Below are 12,050 nucleotides of genomic sequence, written 5' to 3'. Positions count from 1 at the left end.
CAATTTTGCTTTCCAGATCTCTTAAAAAATGATTTATTAAATTAAATATGATCTTAATGTGCTGTCTTTTTTTAAAAAAAAAATAAATCCAAAAATGGGAAAAGAAATTAAAGAATGAACTTTGAAATAGAATTTAGACAAATTTTGCATTTTGTACTTCCATTTAAATCAAAATCGAAGAAGTTAAGGGCTGTGGATCCATTTAGTTGTTTCTGGGCCGGCCCAGTTCTGAAAATATCTGAAGGCCTTTTAACGCTTCCAGAAAAGTACAAATTTTATTTCATAAAAAAAACATAAATTGGAGATGCGGGGTATCGAACCCCGTACCTCTCGCATGCAAAGCGAGCGCTCTACCGTTTGAGCTACATCCCCAACATGTTACAATAGTTTTTTTTTTTTAATATATTCTCATTCTTTATATAGTAAACAAATTGATATTGTAACAACCGCTAAAAGATTTAAAAATTTATAATATTTTTAAATATCTTTTAGTTTTATGATTTAATTTATCTCATATTGTTGGTTAATAATCAAGGTTTCAACTCTCAATACTCTTGGTTTTTCTAGAAATTTCCAGCTTTGAATTCCTTACTATTTGGGATTGTTTGTAACATCCTTAATTGCAAGTAATTTTAAATTAATTATTTTAAATTATTAGGGTTGTTATGATAAGGTAATTAATTTAAATATATTTGTTAAGAGATTTGAAATTTTGGAATTTTGGAATTTTTTTGATTAAGATTTTGAGAAACGTTGAGGGATTTGGAATTTGGAAGATATTTTATTGATGTGTTAACCAAAATGTAGGGTTTGACTTAGGTTATACTCATGAGTTAAGGAATTTGGAAGATATTTTAGACATGAATTTTACCTAGTAGTTTGGCTAGTGTAAAAAAAAAAAGTAGCTAAATAGTTTGAAAAATGACCCAAGGCATGAAGTGGGAAACAATATGGATTTCAAATCGAGAAGTTAACTTAAAAGGGTACCTCAAGGTACTTGGGCTATCCGTGCTCTTACTATGATTAAAAAAAAGGCTCAAATTTAGTAACTTGATCAAATGAGAAACTTTTGGAGTTTAAAAGCAATGGAAATCGGTAAAGGAAAATTCTACAAGATGGAAATTTCGATTTAGAAAGGTAAAATTTATGGAGGAGTTTAGTAAAGTTACACTTAGTATGAATTCTATGTCACATTTGGAAAGAGAAAAGACACCTTAGATATATTGGCCTTAATAAAGGTAAGTGTAAGGAAAAATAAAAGTACCTAAGAGAGATTATTATTTTTAGATAGATAAAAGAAATTAATGCGTTCAAAATTACTAAGTACACAAGTATGATTTGGCTTTCTAAGATGGGAATTTGGTGTTTGTGAGCCTTTGGAATTGATATAAGCAATCTAGTTACTGAAGGAAATCTAAACTTAGACATCTAGTCAGTGGAAGCAGATTGTTCCAAATCCCATTGAGAAAGAACACAAACACATTAAAGTCTACAAGAAACAGATTATGCATATACTATAAATTACAACATACTTTTCATAAAAGAACAAACAAGGAATAGAGTATGCAAACCTTTAAAGAACCTTTCTTCAAGTTTCCCTCGATTGTTTAGCAACTCGATCAGAACACGATCTCAACGAACGGAACAACCAACAGTACGAACTGATGAATCCTCGATCACTATCGAGTCCAACTCGATCCTCAATCCTCGAATTGAACAGGAACACCACCACAAGTGTTACGTTAATATTCTCAATGTGAGAATCCAAGAGTTGTGGGCTCTGTGTGACTTTGGATAAAGGAAAGGAGGAGATAGACGATCGAGTAAGTGGAAGATGAGTGAAGTCTATCGTGTAGACTAGATACTCGATTGTTTAATAAACGGAAGCCTATCGTATAGATTTTGCTACTCGATCGTGTAGCAACGAGTACGTGAGTAATTATCATATACTAAACTCGATACTCAATATAGTAACTATCGTGTAGGTTGTGAGACACTATCGTTTAGTAAAACATTTTTACTCGATAGTCCTTTATTTTGTCAAACGACACAAATGAATGATCTTCTGATTCCGAATGAATCAATAACTGATTTTGGAAAAGGAATTTTCTTTTTATCTCACAGTTAACATAACTTCTAATAATCTCATACTCAATTGGTTATGAAAAAGAATAATTATCATATAATGAATATATTATAAATAAATATGATAACCAACTTATTATATTATATTTATAATCTATAGTTTTAATATTTCATCATATGAAACATATAAACCATAATTCTTTTTCTATGTTTGAAGGAAATCAAGCATGAGCATTTTCATTAGCAGCGGAAGGATCATTCCAAATTCCATTCGAAATTGAACATAAACAATTACAGTACAAGAACGAAAACTAATAGGTCATGCACAGTACGAAATTACAGCATGTTAACAAGAGAATCAAGGGATAGAATATGTAAATCTTTGAAAAAACATTCTTCAAGAATCCCTCGATCAGTCTACAAGCGTCCATAGCAACACGAACACACGAACAAACTGCTACCAATAGCACGAACACAACGAACAACACCCATGAAACCAATCGAGTCTTACTTGATCCACAAAGTGAGTGAGGACACCACCATAATGGTTACCTTGGTATTCTTGGTATGAGAATCTAGGAGTTGTGGACTCTGTATGATCATGGCTTGAGGAAGAGACTGGAGGACAACGATCGTGTAGACGATCGAGGAAGTGGGAGATAATAAGGTGTCTATCGTATAGACGATGTGCTCGATCGTTTAGTAAATGGCATCCTATCGTATAGTGATAACTGGCAGAAATACCAGTTATTATAAGCCTTTTAATTAGAATCATGAGGGCTAATAAGTAAAAAATGCAGTGATAATAATTAGCATTTGCGAAAAATTGAGTTTTGCGTCGATTAGCACCTAAATCCTCACTGACTCCAATATTATGCGTTACTCCAAGCCAAAGTGTCTATTTTTGTAGCTATAGCAGGAATCAAACGCATGCATTTGAAATAAGCAATTGCAGACAAATGCATGTGCTGAAGCCAAGCGATCGCAAAGACAAACGAATGCACTGAAAGTTGGATCGCATGCGTCCATCGCATGGAAGTTGCGGTGATCGAATGCGTCCATTGCACGTAAGTTTGCGGTGATCATTTGGGAATTACGGCCACGAAGTGACAACCATAATTGAAGAACGATCGCAAGATGGGTAGAACACGTTGATGCTTCAGCTGAATCAAGCTCGGACGCATACCTTGGGAGTATCAACAAGATAAGACGATGTGATATTGCGCATACCGTGACAAAAGCATCAGTGAGCCATAACGCAATCATGATAGCTGTCGGCGTTTAAACTTTATAAATAGCCTTTGGACCTTCATTTCAAGACATCCGAACTTCTGCCTCAAAGCAGAGGTTTGCGATCACAAAAGAGAGCTTGAACAAGATTTTCAGTGAGAATTCTTCACCTCCACAAACCAGACCGAGTGACGATCGGAGCTTTCGCCGGAGATAGAGCTCGAGAGAGACATCTCCAACATTCATCCATGGCACCACTGGTAGCCTTGACGCAGAGTCCTTCATTTCTCTTCTAATCTCTGTATTGTATTACATTTTAGCTTAAGATATTAAGAAATTTTGTGATCAATGCAAATCTTGATTCCTTCATTTCCGTCTTCTTCATCATCTTTACCTCTATCATTTTTTATCTTTAGCATTTATTTATCAAAGGTGATCGCATGCTTAATCGTGTAGCCTAGAGATAGGACACATGTAGCAGCCCACCGAGAGGTGTGCGTTGTGCGAGTATAGTGAATTAATCCTCTTTGCTTGATGAAAGGCTGTAGCAACGCTTGTCTATGGGATATTGCATTGCTTGTCTATAAGTTAAATAACCGCGTCTAACTGCCTGAGAAGGTAAGAGATGGAATGCACTAAAGCAAAATTTGCATTGATCTTAGAGATAGGCACAATCTTATGCTCGATGCAACCATGCACTATAGAGATATAGTCATGTGGCTGACCACCGAGAGGTGTGTAATGCATTAGTGCAATGAGTTGGGATTACTCGGGCGATTTAAGATAATAAACACTACTATGCGTTGATGGTTGTTGTGTCTCTACCTATTCTCATTACAAGTCTTCTATTGCTCAATTTGTTTAGTTAAGAGTAGGAGTAGTGTGTAAATCCATTAAACTTCTTTTTATTTTTATTCATCGCCTCAAACGCATTGCTTCACAAGTATTATTGAGTGACAAGTCCCTGTGTTCGACCTCGAATTATCCGAGAAACTTACGTTCGCGTTATACTTGGCGCGAGCGTAAGAAAACTTGTGATAGGAACGCGAAGTCATTGCATACTAGATTAACACATCTTCATTCCAACGCATGACCTCAGACGCATGGGTGCAAACGCATAAGCCATATCTAACGCATGATTTCATGTACAACCCCATCCGTCCCTAATAATAATAATTTTTCTACCAACATATAGACTTAGCCATGCGATCATGTAGATACGATCAGCTGATGAACTATTGTATAGTCAAAGATGCACAATCGTTTAGTCTCTGCCAGCTATTGTTAGTGAAACACTTTCACTTGATAGCTTTTCTGTGAGAAACTTTCCGAAAGTAGCAACTTCCTAAATTTAGGAAAATATTTCTCCTTTTATCTCATGGTTACCATAAAACCACCAATAACCTCCCACTCAATTTGTTATTAGAGAAAAAGATTTAATTATCACATAATTAATATATTATAAATAAATATGCAACCAACTTACAATATTATACTTATAACCTATAGTTTTAATATTTCATCTCATGAAACATACAAACCATAGTTCTTTTTCTATTTTATGGTACTTAATGTAAATCATATTTATATTAATCCTCCACTTGATGTATCTCATACATCACACCAATTATATCATATATAATTGAATTTCCTCTTGTCAATTTGAACACTTCAAACTAACCCCAAGAACTTATTCTCAACTTGAATCCATTGAGCTACCAAGGAGACCTTATGGACCTGTAGCTTGAAGCTCCAATGGTAGGTGAATAACTGACTAAACTCTTTAGTCATGGGATCCACCATCCGTTAACTATTGGGCACTCCACTAAAAACTGATAGCTGCACTCTCCTCACTACATATATATTTATGTGTCCATATCAACCAATCAATAGGGCGATAACCCTTCACAGATCACTCGTAAGAACAACTGGGCCAATTTACCATTTTGTCCCTATAGTTACATATAACTCCTTAAGTACCACTGATTCCTCTAATGAACAATAAGTCATAGTTCTACTATGACTGGGTCCTCTTTTCCAAAGAGAGAATGAGGCTATTATGTTAAAGACCCGAAATCAGCCCTTAAGGGAGCAATCTATCTACTTATCTCTGCTTCGAGGAAGTAGTGAATTCCATCTTGTGTAACTGAGTTCCCAGCTCCCCAATAAGACAAATCTCCAAAAAGGTAGGCTTATTGAGTTGGCAATCTGGCCACTCTCACCCATACTAATCAAAGAACAGCCCTCATAGGTAGGAGTTCCCAAAACACTCAGAATTAAGGTCATATCACCTATGGTCATTATAGTGAGATGTAAGTCTTAAGTATCAACGACGTTATATAAAGAGAAGAATCATCTCGTGGTCCGGTCTTATACAAACTCTTTGTATAAGATACCTCCGCTCGTATGTCTCCACATGAATGGTCAAGATTAGACCATCTGTAGTAGTTCGCAACACTTGTAGACCTCTACAAAGCAGGTCGTATCTGTAGTGTTACCATGATAAGGTATATCTCCTTAATCCGTATACTACAGACCTTTTAGGTTATTACTTAAGGCATGATCCACTTGTATATCTCATATACATGTTTAAGTTTACATACAATAACCACAGGTCTTTGTTAATTGGATATGAGTAAATATAAATAAAATAACTCTTATTTTATTCATAACAATGTGTACAAAGTTTACAAACTACGAGACTCCGAGAGAATTAGGACACCAATCCCAACAATCTCTCACTTGTCCTAATACCTCGGGAGACTAATGTACAATACATGGAAAAATAAGTACAATATACAATAAACTAGGGCATACTCTATACCCAGTATCATCTCCCGCTGGCCCTAGACAAGATGCCTAAGGATATGTGTTCTAAGACACCTCAAGAGGTTGAGGAGATGAGACGGGTCCCATATGCGTCTGCCGTTGGCAGTTTGATGTACGCGATGCTCTGTACTCGTCTAGACATCTGCTATGCTATGGCCATAGTCAATAGGTATCAGTATAACCTAGGCCTTTTCTAATGTTGCTGACCCATTTACGAAGGCTCTCACGGCTACAGTGTTTGAGGGTCACCTATGGAGCATGGGTCTATAGGATCGCCTGCGGCTGGACTAGGGCAAGTGGGAGATTTTCTAGTACTGGGCTTTTATGCCCTAGTTTATTATTTTGTACTAGTTTATTGTACACCCCACTTCACTTTAGAACAAGTGGGAGATTGTTGAGGTTGATGCCCTAAAGTCTCGTGTCCTGTAGTTTGTAAACAGTTTGTACGAACGCTTGTGTTGTATAATATATGATATATTACTTCACATCTTGTATTTTGCTCAGTTGCATGTTTTATTTGCTTTACCACAAACCAATAAACATAAAATCTTTGGTTATTTGTATTTGACTCAAGCGTGTATATGGTGACATACAATTGGATCAAATCTTGAGTGATAACCAAAATGGTTTGTAGTATATAGATATAGGAGGGAAACCTTATCCTGGTAACGCTACGAATGCGACCCGTTTTGTGGAATGGTCATAAGTGTTGTGACTTGTCACAGATGATCTGATCCTAATCATTCGTGCTGGGGACATGTGAGCGGGGGCATCCTATACAAAGAGTATGTATAAGACCTGACCACGAAGTGTTAACGTCTCGTTATATAACACCGTTCATGACAGAGACTTCACTTCACTAGGATGACCATAGGTAATATGACCTCAATCCTGAGTGTGTTGGGAACTCCTGCCATTAAGGGCGATCCTTTGATTTGTATGGGTGCGGTGGCCAGTCGCCGATTCAAAACTACCATTTTGAGGATTCGTCTGATTTGGGAGTTGGGAACTCAACTGCACAAGATGGAATTCACTTCTTCCCAAGGTAAGGGTAAGTAGATAGATAGCTCCCTTAAGGGCTAATTCCAGGGCTTGAACGATGTGGCGCCACACATCTTCTCTTGGCCTGAGAGATGTTCACACATAATTGGACTATGTTGTATTATTCATTAGAGGAATTAGTGGTACTTAAGGAATGAGATGTAACTATAGGGGCAAAACGGTAATTTGGCCCAGTTGTACTTATGAGCATTTGTGAAGGGTCATCGTACTCATGATTGGTTATATCTGATGGACACAGAAATATATCTGTGGTAAGAAGAGTTCAGTTGTTGGTCTTTAGTGGATTTCTTGACAGTTAACAGATGGTGGATCTCATGGCTAAAAAGTTTAGTTAGTTATTCATGGACCGTTGGAGCTTCAGCCACATGTCCATTAGGTCCCCAGGGTAGCTTGGATAAAGTCGAGAATCAGTGTTTGGGTTAATTTGAAATGTTCAAATTGACAAGAAGAAGTTCGATTATATATGATATAATTGGGCTAGTTAATTATATATGATATAATTGGATAAATGTATGAGATACATTATTCTGGAGGAAATTAGATATAAATATGATTTATATCAAGTAGAGGAGAAATTACTATAGTAGATATGTGATATCAAACTATAGGGTAAAAATATAATATGATTATATTTATTAATAATTTTATTGGTTAATTATATGATAATTAACCCAAAATCTCGCTCGGGCGTGCGTTAGTGGGAACAACGTCGGTTATTTTAACCGATGAATAAAAATGAAATATGTTTCATTTTGAAAAAAGTTCGAAAAAAGTTTGAAGGAGCGCATTGGTGTGAAAACGTAATTGATCGCTTAAAATCGAGAGCCTATACGATAGTCGCTTAGCGCCTAAACGATCGCCTACCTCGCACCTAAACGATCGCACACTAAGTCCTAAACGATCGGTTAACTTTCCTAAACAATTGTATCGTGTGTCGTGTTTGCTAAACAATCGCCTTCTGTTTTCTAAACGATCGTTCAGTAAAATCTACACGATCGTGTAGTTTCTTCTAAGCGATAAGCATCTTACTATACGATAGCTTCATATTCCCTCCCACTTGCTTATCGCCTACACGATCATTTCTTCCTCATACCTCCACCAAACTCACCAAAGACCACGCTTTGGGTTCTCACTCCGAGAATACCTGGGGCTCTTTTCTGGTGGTGTCATCCCCGCTACGTTCGTGTTTTTATAGTTGTTCGTGCTGCTGTAGTCGACGCATCTGCTGGGCATTGGTTGATCGGGTAGAGGTCATCCCCTGCGTTGAGTTCCAAAGTTTGAAGACCATCTTCAATTGGTATGAGAACTCTCTCCCTTATTTTTTTTCTTGTTCAAAGAATGCCATTAATTACTGTTTGTTTGCATAACTGTGCGTTTGAATGTCTCTGGTGTATTTTGGTCACTGTGAAATTGGAATGATCTAAACGCACTCATGGAACTCTTCGGTAAGAGATCCTTCACTTACACCCTATAGTTTTACCCCATCAGGTTGATCCATAAGTTCCCAGACATTATTGAAATGCATAGACTCCATTTCCTGATTCATGGCCTTAATCCACTCATCTTTGTCAACATCCTCCATTTCTTGCTTATAAGACAATGGATCCAAGACCCTATCACCAGATATGATGTTTTGGGCTTTAGTCAAACCCATGCAGCGATCCAATGGGTTCATAAACCTCCCACTTCGTCGAGGCAGTCTCAACTCTTGAGATGGTTGATTAGATGTATCGACATCAACAACTCTTGTTGATCTATCAGTCTGTTCAACAACTCTTGTTGAACCCTTAGTAGTCCCACTAGAAATCTCATGTAAAACAAGCTTACTTCATGGTTTATGATCCCTGACATGGTCTTCTTCCAAGAAGATAGCATTTGTTGACACAAACACTTTGTTCTCACTTGGATCATAGAAGTATCCACCCCTCGTTTCCCTGGGATAGCCTATAAAGAGGAAAACTTATGAATGCGGTTCCAACTTCTTTGGGTTAGCCACAAGCACGTGGGTTGGACATCCCTAAATCCTGAAGTGGCATAAACTACCTTTACGGCCTCTCCACAAATCAAAAGGTGTTTCAGAAACACTTTTCGAGGGAACCTTGTTCAAAATGTAACATACCGTCTCCACTACAAAACTCCAAAATGAGTCTGGACGATGAGCATAACTCATCATAGACCGAACTATGTCTAACAAGATTCTGTTTCTCCTTTCTGATACACCATTCTGCTGAGGTGTACCTAGGGCCAAGAGTTGGGACGTAATTCCATGTTCTAGCATATAGTTTTGGAATTCGAGGTCCATATACTCTCCACCACGATCAGATCATAGTGTTTATCTTTTTACCTTACAAGTTTTCAACTTCAACCTTATACTCCTTGAACTTGTCAAGAGCTTTAGGCTTACGTTGCATTAGGTATGGATACCCATACCTTGAATAATCATCTATGAAAGAGATGAAATATTCATACCCACCTCGAGCTCTAACACTCGTCTAACCATAGAAGTCTGAATGTATAAGCTCCAAAGCTTCCTTGGCTCTGTAATCTTTTCTTGTAAAAGGTCGTTTGGTCATCTTGCCTTCAAGTCATGATTCACATACTGGCAAGGAGTTTTCTTATAAACTCTTTAGAAGTCCACATTTCACCAACTGTTCAATCCTATTAAGGTTGATGTGACCTAACCTTAGATGCCAAAGATGGGCGTTTTCTTTAGGAGAAACCTTTGGTCTTTTAGCTGTTGTCGCCGCTGAACATTTTAGTATTGAACAAGGCTTTTATGATTAATGGCCTTAGTACATACAAATTATTTTCCATTGAACCAAAACCAATCTCCATGCCATTCTTGAAAATAAACACTTTACTCTCAGAAAAGGAGACGGTATAGCATTGTTCATTGAGACAAGAAACCGAGATTAAGTCCTCTTGATATGAGGAATTACAAAAACATTATCTAGTAACAGATAATGTTTCTTGTCCAGAAATAACTTCAGCTTGCCTCCAGCAATAGCTGAAACAACCTCACCAATACCGACTCGAAGAGTCAATTCTCCTTTTGGTAACGTTTGCCAAGAACTAAATCCTTGGTAGGAAGAACTAACGTGGTTAGTAGCACCTGAATCAAGTATCCAGGCAGAATCATCATTCTCTACCAAACACGTCTCCAAGACCAATAAATCACATTTACTGTCTTTAGACTTCCTCCACTTTTGGAGAGTAGTGTGATCAGTATCAGAACCTAAATAAGCTCCAAGTTCCATTTCAGAGAACACTTCACGTCTATGAACTTCATCAGAGTCAGCAACACTTGCTTTCTCTAATTGGAGGTTATCTTGGGAACTGACACTACTAGTTTCTTTGTCATCCATCCCTTTGTGCTCAAAAAGTAAGAACTGATGTTCAAATAATTTTTGCAATGAGTCCATGATCTTACGTGTAATGACTATGTTCTCAACCCTTTTGGCCAAAGCATCAAGTATGCTAGCCAATATGTGAAGTCGGGCCAATGAATTAGCTTTCATCTACACCTCATATGCATTACGAACATTTCGCAGTGCATCAAGTGTCAGAACTTGAGAACACTCCTCAACCATGACAAACCCGAGGTCGTTTACCATGAAATATGTTTTAACGGACTCTTTCCACTATATGTAATCGGTCAAACTAGAGACATTTAACGAAAATACAGTCATGTTGCTGAAAAAGAAACACATTGACCTACGTTAGGTTTTAGCAAATACTCGTTGAAAAAACACAACATCCAATACGGTTTAGCAACACTGAAATGAACCCCGTGTGACATCTAGTTTTGCAATGACGCTTCAAAGATTTAGGACAAAAGTCTCCGAAGGGTGGTCAATTTATCCCTCCTCTAAATTGAGACATTCTCAACCAGACATTAATACCAGAACAACTTTTGTTCCTATAACGACTAACCATCATTGTTTTGGTCAAGAAATCATTAACTTGCTTAACAATTTTCCGTAAGTGTGACCCATCATTTTAGGCCCTAGAGTTTTGCCCCAAGCAGTCAATCAAAAGGGGAAAAAATCTGATTGGGGCAAAAACTAACATGACCCTATCCATTTTTGAAGTTCACTTTGATACTGACCAACTGCACAAAACCCATCCGAAGGGGGATGCTCCCAGGGCACCACGAGGGAGTGCAAGAAGATCTCACGGTGTGAACCAATGAAGGAGACCACAGGACGTGTTGAAACACACCCTTCACCCATTTTCTATAAACACTCTCTCCGTCCACCTTGACATTGACTCATGCAAACACCATTCGAAGGGGGATGATTCTAGGGCACTATGAGGCCAAGCATGAATCTCATGGCATGAACATTTAGAGAGAAATGTGAGTGGAATAATTGACATATCATATATATCTCTTCCTCCCACTGAGTATTTTATAACCTAAGGTTTAGTTTACATAGAAAAAACACGGCTAAGGATTTTAAATAATTGACTTTTTAGGTTTGCTCAAGAGTAACTTTTACCTTGGAAAGTTAAAACAACTTTTGATCTTCATTCATTAAACTCTTTAACAAAGTCTTTGATCAACTGTCGCATGCTTGCATAAAATCTATCTAACTCACCTTTCCAAGTAGGTTCCCAGGTAGGGGTGTTCTGTTTCCGTCAGCTTAAGTACCCCAGCCTAGACAGAACCCGCCTAAGACAAAAGGTCCCTTATAGATAGATTTAATACAAATTTAATCTTCTATGCCAATCAATTTAATCCTATTAAACCAATTCAAAAGATTAAACTTAGGTATCTAATCGCATTAGAACCTTGAACTTAGGTCTATCTCAATCCAATTTTAAAACCCTTTTAAAATATGAGT

At 37.4% G+C, this 12,050-nt stretch overlaps 1 non-coding gene across 1 annotated transcript; it reads right to left on the bottom strand.

Moving 5' to 3' along the window:
- Positions 1-299: 299 nt before the first annotated feature.
- Positions 300-372, bottom strand: TRNAA-UGC (transfer RNA alanine (anticodon UGC)). The gene has a single exon. It is a non-coding gene; the product is annotated as a tRNA-Ala (tRNA).
- Positions 373-12,050: the final 11,678 nt, after the last annotated feature.

The sequence above is a fragment of the Benincasa hispida genome, chromosome 7 (assembly GCF_027475165.1).
Source record: "Benincasa hispida cultivar pf3 chromosome 7, pf3_genome.v1.1, whole genome shotgun sequence".
NCBI lineage: Eukaryota > Viridiplantae > Streptophyta > Magnoliopsida > Cucurbitales > Cucurbitaceae > Benincasa > Benincasa hispida.
Note: the sequence above shows the minus strand (reverse complement) of the source record. Positions and strands in the feature narration are given on the sequence as shown.